Source organism: Balaenoptera borealis, assembly GCF_965194805.1.
Source record: "Balaenoptera borealis genome assembly, contig: HAP1_SCAFFOLD_1890, whole genome shotgun sequence".
In the NCBI taxonomy this organism is placed as follows: Eukaryota; Metazoa; Chordata; class Mammalia; order Artiodactyla; family Balaenopteridae; genus Balaenoptera; species Balaenoptera borealis.
The window spans coordinates 46,912-55,375 of record NW_028122367.1 but is presented as its reverse complement, the minus strand read 5'-3'; positions in this window follow the sequence as shown (position 1 = coordinate 55,375).

Below are 8,464 nucleotides of genomic sequence, written 5' to 3'. Positions count from 1 at the left end.
AATCAAAAATGCATTGCGCCTGCAGAATGGTCCTCAGAAAATTTCTTTTCATACATGAATGAGTAAAGATTGCAGAGACATAACGAATCTGAATAATGTCAAAATTCAAAGTATGGCCATGAGACTGTAGAGTTAAAATGTAATGGAAGTACTTGTCATTAGAACCGAGCTCAATAAACTAACAGGATGGTAAGGTTCCCAGATAGTGGCTGCGTTTGGGGTAGAAAAGAAAGAAAATCAAGAGCTAAAGTCCTCAATTAATATACAGGAAAAACTGGAAGGTTAGCAAATGATCATTAAAATCTTGTAGAGGGTGGTAGAGCTAGATGACTTAAGTCCCAAAGGATTTTCTATCAGGTTTGAAAAATTATGGTCTGGAAGTGACCCTCTCACTCTCTTTTCTTCTCTGCATTCTCTGAAATCTTTCCTCTTAGCTTTAGTATTTATGAGGATTATGATCACCGTTTTTACATGGATGGCTCTAAAATCTTTATTCCACTCATGACATACTCATGAGGTCATACGTAGCTATGTTTTTAGATATTTTCACTTGGATGTTTTGATCTAACTTCAACTTTAATCAATAAAACTCCTTCATATTTCAGTCAGAATTAGTTTCCTCTTCCAATCTCTCCATTTTGATAAGGTGTTTGCATAGTATTTTAGTTGCTTTGGGTAGAAATTTCAAAAGAACCACGGCTATTAATTACCAAGTCCAAGTGATGAGAGTCCAGCTTAGTTTAGTCTCATAAATTAATTTGTGAATATCACTTACTTATTTAAAAATCTCTACTGACAACTAGCTAAACATTTGGCAATAAAATTATATCTAGACACACAAAATAAATTCCGTGTGGATTAAGTGTTTAAATGCATTGCCCTCCACCCTAAATAAGTATGAAAAAAAAAAAAAAGGAGAATACTTTTTTATAATCTTGTGGTTGGGGACATCTTTCTTAGCATGGAAAAAAGAAATAAAGAAGTTGAGTACACAACAATGCTATTACACTATTAATACTATATAAATAATGCTCAAGAATTAATAAGAAAAATTCTTCAGAGAAAAATGGGCAAAGGATATAAGCAGCTAATTCTCAAAACAAGAAATGTAAAGAGCAATCTCTGAAACCTAATATTTAAAAAATGCAATTTAAAGCAATGAGTTTTTTCACACATTAGATTAGCAAATATTAAAAAGACTGATACTACCCATAGTTGGCAAAGGAATGAAGAAACACATCCTCTCATACTTTTGGTGGGCACATATATTTGTACAAAATTCCTGGAGGGCACATAGTTAGAGGTGGGGAGGTCTACAGATTACTGACAGTCTTTTAAATTTCTATTATTAATGATCTACTTAGGATTTAAAACTTCTTGGTCAATTCTGTTAATTTATATTTTCTTAGAAAATCACCCATCTAATTTAGATTTTAAAATATATCAGCCTAGGGCTTCCCTGGTGGCCCAGTGGTTGAGAATCTGCCTGCCAATGCAGGGGACACGGGTTCGAGCCCTGGTCTGGGAGAATCCCACATGCCGCGGAGCAACTAGGCCCGTGAGCCACAACTACTGAGCCTGCGCGTCTGGAGCCTGTGCCCCACAACAAGAGAGGCCGCGACAGTGAAAAGCCCGTGCACCGCGATGAAGAGTGGCCCCCGCTTGCCACAACTAGAGAAAGCCCTCGCGTAGAAACGAAGACCCAACACAGCCAAAAAAATAAAATAAATAAATAAAATCCAGCCATTCATATTAAAAAAAAAAAAAAAAAAGGAAAAAATTATATATATCAGCCTAAAGTTGCATACAGTAATCTTTTTAAAAAAAACACTTCTTTGACTGTGGTTATACCCTTCCATACTATTAGTGTTGATCCTTTTCCTCATGGTCAGAATAACCAGAGATTTGGTCTATTTTTTTTTTGAAAGAACCAGATCTTGGTTAAATCGATCAATTCTGGGAACTGATTTATAGAATGCTTATTTCAATTATTTCCTAGTTGAGTTTGTTGAACTAAAATATCATTGAAGGCTATACATTTTCCTCTCAATATAGATTTAGTCACATCCCGTAAGTTTTGGATATGTGCTTTTACTGTCATTAATGAAAAAAATTCTATAATCTCAATTTTTAGTTCTCCTATAGCCCAAAAGTTTAGAATGTTTTAAAATGTTTATTTAAGGAAGAAGTTATAGTTGTTAAATTCCAACCTTATTGTACTGTGGTTAGAGAATATAAGCTTAGTTAGAAATGTTCTACTTTGCGGATTTATCAACATTTTGCCTAAATATACAGTTAATTTTTGTAAATATTCCGTGGGCATTTGGAACAACTGTGGATGCTGTGTTTTGGGAATAAAGTTTTCTATAGATACTTTAAATCAAACTTCTTAATATTGCTATTAAAATCTTCCATATCTTTTATCTGTTATATGTCAAAATCTGATATAAACAATGAAAATATCCCATTCTTGTACTTTTGTCACGTTGTATATTGTAATTATGTCTGGATGAACATATGAATGCACTCTGGTTGAAAGCACAGCAGTAATTTTGGAAGTCTCTGAAAGACTCTTTCTTCCCTTGGAAATTACAGAGTGGAGATAGGGTAGATTCTCAAGACAAGTAACATTTAATTAAAAATGACCCAAAAACCCTACCTTTCCATGGTATAGAAACTTGTATTTCTAATCCAGAAAAACTATAAATTATTGGCAGAAAGGGGGAAGTATAGGAATTTTCATGCATTGCAGGTAGGAATATAGACTGGAAATTAATTTGGTACTAATGTAGAAAATTAAGTATACATATAGCTTATGATCCAAGATTTCCACTTCTGGGTCTGTGCAACAAAGGTAGTCTCACAAGGTCCATAAGGCAATATGGACAAGGATGTGCACTGCTGGTGTTTTGCCTTGTTGGGAATTGACGGCGACCTGGGTGTCCATTACAGGGCAAGTGCATAGGTAAATTGGTAGATGCACTCCATGGAGTACTATGCAGTGATCAGAAACCTGAATTAGATGTATGTATAGCAATGTGAACAATCTTAAAAATACAAGCTTAGTGAAAATAACAAAAATAATGACATACCTTTTATATAAATTGAAAATACATGACAACACAGAATACATATTTTGTAAGAACTCTTGTAAGCCAAAAGATATTTACATAACAAGGCCAGTTCCGATGGGAGGACAGGAATGAGGATGGGATATGGGAATGAAATTTTAAAAAGAGAGGCCATGAACTTAGGAGTATACTTAACTCAACTCTTGGCAGCTGAAGTTAAAAAAAATTTTTTAACTTTATCTTGGCATAGAAACTGCGTACTAATTCTATGCTTTCGCTCTGCTTCTAGAAAGATTTGTTATGACTAGATTGGAGGTTCAAACAGGTACTTTAGGCAGAAACTAGAACACAATGAAAAGCTTGAGAATTCTCTCTTCCAGCTCATAACTAACGTTTTATGTTTGATCAGTCTGGCTGAGGTCACTTTTTAATTAATGTCACAAAGAAATTTTTATGGTTTCATATTAGAAAAGATGTGCTTCTTGTTTAAAAAAAACATGAAAAAATAAAAAGAAAAAATGTATAATCCCATAATCTTAAAATAATCTGCTAATATTTAATTTTGATCCAGTCATATAAATACATGTAAATATTATATCTTGCTTTTTACCTCTTAGCATATAATGAAATGTATCCTTGGGTTCCAAGATACTGCTTTTGACTGTTGTTTCTCTCCATATATGTGTGATTGTGAAGAGTGATACGAAATTAGCCTGTTTTATAAAAATGTAAGAAACACTGGTAAACATTTAATTAAATATTACTAAAGCTCTCATTTTATTCTCTCATGGAGGTCTCTTTGTTTGGTAGTTAGTTTGTGTTGTTCATTTTCCCCACTGCTGAAAACGTGGGCAACTGGAAATAATGAGAGGTCAAAAATACAGAGAAATTATTCATCTTCAGCTTTTTCTCCGTTAACAAAAACTGATAAATATGGCTTCTTTTGCACTGACAGTAGTAAACTATCCCTTTTCTTTGATCCCAGTATACACCCAGACATTGAGAGAAAAAGATGGGAAAGGGAGGGGGAAAGAAAGAAAAAACAGGGAGAGACAGAAAGAGCACAGAGACAAACACAGCAAGAACATGAGAGAAGGAGAGGAGAAAAGGAGTAAGCAGAAGAACAAGAGAGATACACAGCAGAGACAGTGAGACAAGAGACAGCATGGGGTGGGGTGGAGGAGAGCACAAGTGCACAGAATGTGGGTGCACAGAGGCAGAGAGAAAGAACACAGAAGCAGACAGAGTGCAAAGACACTGTAATAAGAGAAAAGCATGAACTATAGAGCCTGGGGACAGCCTGCATAGACACAGCAGAGAGAGGCACAGAAAGAATGAGTCAAAGAAAGAGTAGGTGTAATCAAAGGAAGAAGGGAAGAACAAGCAGGCAGTTGCACTTATTCCCTTATATTCACTCTTAACCCCTCAAATGTACATGTCCTGGGTACACATGTTCAGGGAAAAAAAGCATTAGCATATCTAAGGAAACCTGGGTTAAAGATAAGATAGGCAGTTCAAAAAAGAAGAAATATGGTCGATCAACACACAAAAGAAACTAAAAACTCCATGTGATTAAAGAAATGTGGATCAGGATAGATACCATATTTCTGGCCTATGTGGCAAGTATTAACAAGAATGCTGTTGGCAGGTATTGACCAAAATATTATTGCACATTACTGGTGAACAAATAATTGAATCAACATTTCAGAAGGACAATTTAGTAGTGTGGCTTAAACATTTTTAATGTGCCTACTTGGTAACCCAGAAATTCCATGTTTAGAAATGTTTCTCAAGGATATTGAAAAATTCAGAAAGATGTAACAAGACTACCCATCGAAGTGCAGATTATGATAAAGAAAAATTCCAAAAAAACTTAAATATCTGTCATTAGGAACTAACTAAATATTATATTTATACAATGGAACCCATAAAGCTATTAACAATGGCTACATAAATCTTTATTTACTGCATAGAAAGATGTCTATGATATACTAAGTGCAGAGCTTCAAAACAATATACCTAGTATGATTTCATTTTTTTGGACTGTTGTTTCTCTCCATATATGAACATGATTGTGAAGACTGGTATGAAATCGGCCTGTTTTATAAAAGTGTAAGAAACACTGTTAAACATTTAATTAAACATTAATAAAGCTCTCATTTTATGCTCTCATGGAGTTCTTCATTTGATATTTAGCTTCATTAGATTGCAGACCTAATAAAATAGATCCAAGATAGGCAGTAGGTATGTGAATCATAAAATATAAACCTGGAAGCTTATCTGTAATGTTAATCATGACTATTTCAGGATGGTGAGAATTATGGGTGATTTCCAAGGTCTTTATATTTTATATATTATCTAAACTCTTTATATTTAGTTATCTTTTCACTTTTATACTCAAAAGTAATAAAATATCTTTTTTGACCAAAGTATTTAGTAATAAAGAGAAGAGAGAGATGTAAAGTGGTAGAAGCATCAACCACAGGCAAGCCCTCCACTCCCCAGTCTATGATAAGGAGAGACATAAGCATGGTTCTAGCTGAGAGGAAGGAGCCTACAGAAAAGGAATAAATCGAATATAAAAGAGAGAGAGAAAACAAAACTGAGAAAACAGATAATGCATTTTAGAAAATATGACAGCACAGACACCTTAATGAACCTTTTCTTTCATAACTGAAAGACACAAACAAAAAACATCAAAAAGGAAAAAAATAGGGCTTCTCTGGTGGCACAGTGGTTCAGAATCCGCCTGCCAAGGCAGGGGACATGGGTTCGAGCCCTGGTCAGGGAAGATCCCACATGCCGTGGAGCAACTAAGCCTGTGTGCCACAGCTACTGAACCTGCACTCTAGAGCCCACGAGCCATAACTACTGAGCCCATGTGCCACAACTACTGAAGCCCACATGCCTAGAGCCCGTGCTCCAGAACAAGAGAAGCCACCACAATGAGATGTCTGCGCACCACAACGAAGAGTAACCCCCACTCGCCACAACCAGAGAAAGCCCATGCACAAAGACCCAAAGCAGCCAAAATAACTAACTACATAAATAAACAAATTTATTAAAAAAGTAAAAAAATATTCAGAATCTAGGGAACAGACTCAACTCACACCACAAAATTCCAGAAATAATATCTAAAGAAACAACTGGGAATAAGTATAAGGAGCCACCACAAAGCTCTTCCTACACAAAGGACCATACAGCAGAAGGGTAAAAGGTGAGTCAACAATTCAAAATATCCCACTGGTATCTCAGAAAAGGGACTGAGGTAATAAGTGGCCCAGGAGAAAGATAAATGTCCCAATTGGAGACACGTTCCCTGTGAAAAAATAGCTCCTTATGTCCTTGCCAGAATGGTTTACTGTATGCCTGCTCTGGCCAGGAAGAAGTCAGAAAAAGGAATGGGAAATAACCTTTTAAGTCTAAATATCTTAGTTTTATTACTAAGATTTGCTAGAAAATAATAAGGCCTCAGCCATATCACTGCCCACACAACAATGCTATGAAAGCAGCTGCCAGGTGACTTTACAGTAGTGTAATAGCAAAACCCCAAAGGCATGTCCTATAGAACAAGATACTTTCCTCACTTCCACACTTGATAAAGTGGCCATCAATTTATAAGTTTCAAAACAATGGCAGAGAAAAATGTCACCTACTGTAGCTGTCCAGAGTCCTAGAATCAATTACTATCTTTCTGCCTTTCCCAAACTCTGAGGGGCAAAAGAAATACAAGCCATACACAATGAGCCTTCAAGTTCATGTCCTAGGAAGGGGACTCAAGCAGTACCTTGTAAATAGGTAATAAGGTCATCAAATGTGATCAAATAAATGGTTGTGATCAAATAAATGGCTTCCACAGAACTGTTTTGAGACAAAGGTCATCTGAAAACAAAAGAGAAGGATTTATGAAAATATTCTATAGCATTAAAGTGGAAGAAAGGGGGCTTCCCTGGTGGCGCAGTGGTTAAGAATCCGCCTACCAATGCAGGGGACACGGGTTCGAGCCCTGGTCTGGGAAGGTCCCATATGCCGCGAAGCAAAAAAGCCAAGGTGCCACAATTACTGAGCCTGTGCTCTAGAGCCTGTGAGCCACAACTACTGAGCTCACGCGCCACAACTACTGAAGCCTGTGTGCCTAGAGCCCGTGCGCCACAACAAGAGGAGCCACGGCAATGAGAAGTTCCCGCACCACAATGAAGAGTAGCCCTCGCTCACCACAACTAGAGAAAGCCTGGGCGCAGCAATGAAGGCCCAACGCAGCCAAAAATAAATAAATTTATAAAGAACCAAGTGGAAGAAAGGAAGGAAAAAAAGAAGGGAAAGAGAAAGAATTTATTTTGCCAGAAGGTTTACCCATTTTAGTCAATAAAGAATTTGTACTCTCACTCTAGAGAAAATTTAAAAAGAACATGGACTTAATGAAATGGATCCAAGATAAGCTAGGACAATACAGGGAGACTAAAATGTAGTTGACAAATTAACACACTTCATCCAAAAATTAATGAATGTCTGCCATGTGTTGGAAAACCAAGGACAGGTACCAAAGGAAAAAAACTGACAGAAATGAAGGGAGACATAGACAATTCAATAGTAATAGCTGGAGACTGCAATAGTACACTTTCAAAATGGATAGAAAAACTCGACAGACCAATAAGGAAATAGAAGGCTTGAACAACACTATAATCCAACTAGACCTAAAGACATATACATAATACTCCAACCAACAGAAGCAGAATACACATTCTTCTGAGGGCACATATAATGTTCTCCAGGAGAGACCATGTGCTAGGCCATAAAACAAGTCACAATATATTTACAAATTATACAAAGTATGTTTTCTGACCACAATGGAATGAAACTAGAAATCAATAAGAAAATTTGGGAAATTCAAAAATATAGAGAAATTAAATGACACACTCTTAACTACCAATGTTCAAAGAAGAAATCACAAGGACAATTAGAAAATACTTTGAGATGAATGAAAATGAAAGCAAAACATACCAAAACCTTTGGGATGCAGTGAAGGCAGAGCTTACAGATATTTGTATCTGTAAATGTCCATATTAAAAGAAGAAAGATTTCAAAACTATAACCTCACCTTCAACCTTAAGAAACCAGAAAAAGAAGACCAAATAAAACCCAAAGCAGGCAAAATGAAGGAAATTATATAGATTAGAATGAAAATAAATGAATCAGAGAATCAAAAAAAGAGAAAAATCAAAGAAATCAAAAGTTGGTTCTTGGAAAAGGTCAACAAAAATGGACAAATCTTTAGCTAGAATTCACCAAAGGAAAAAAGGGGAAAACTCAAATCATTTACATTAAGAATGAACCAGGGGATGTTACTACCAATCACACAGAAATTAAAAAGGATCATAAGGGAATATTATAAA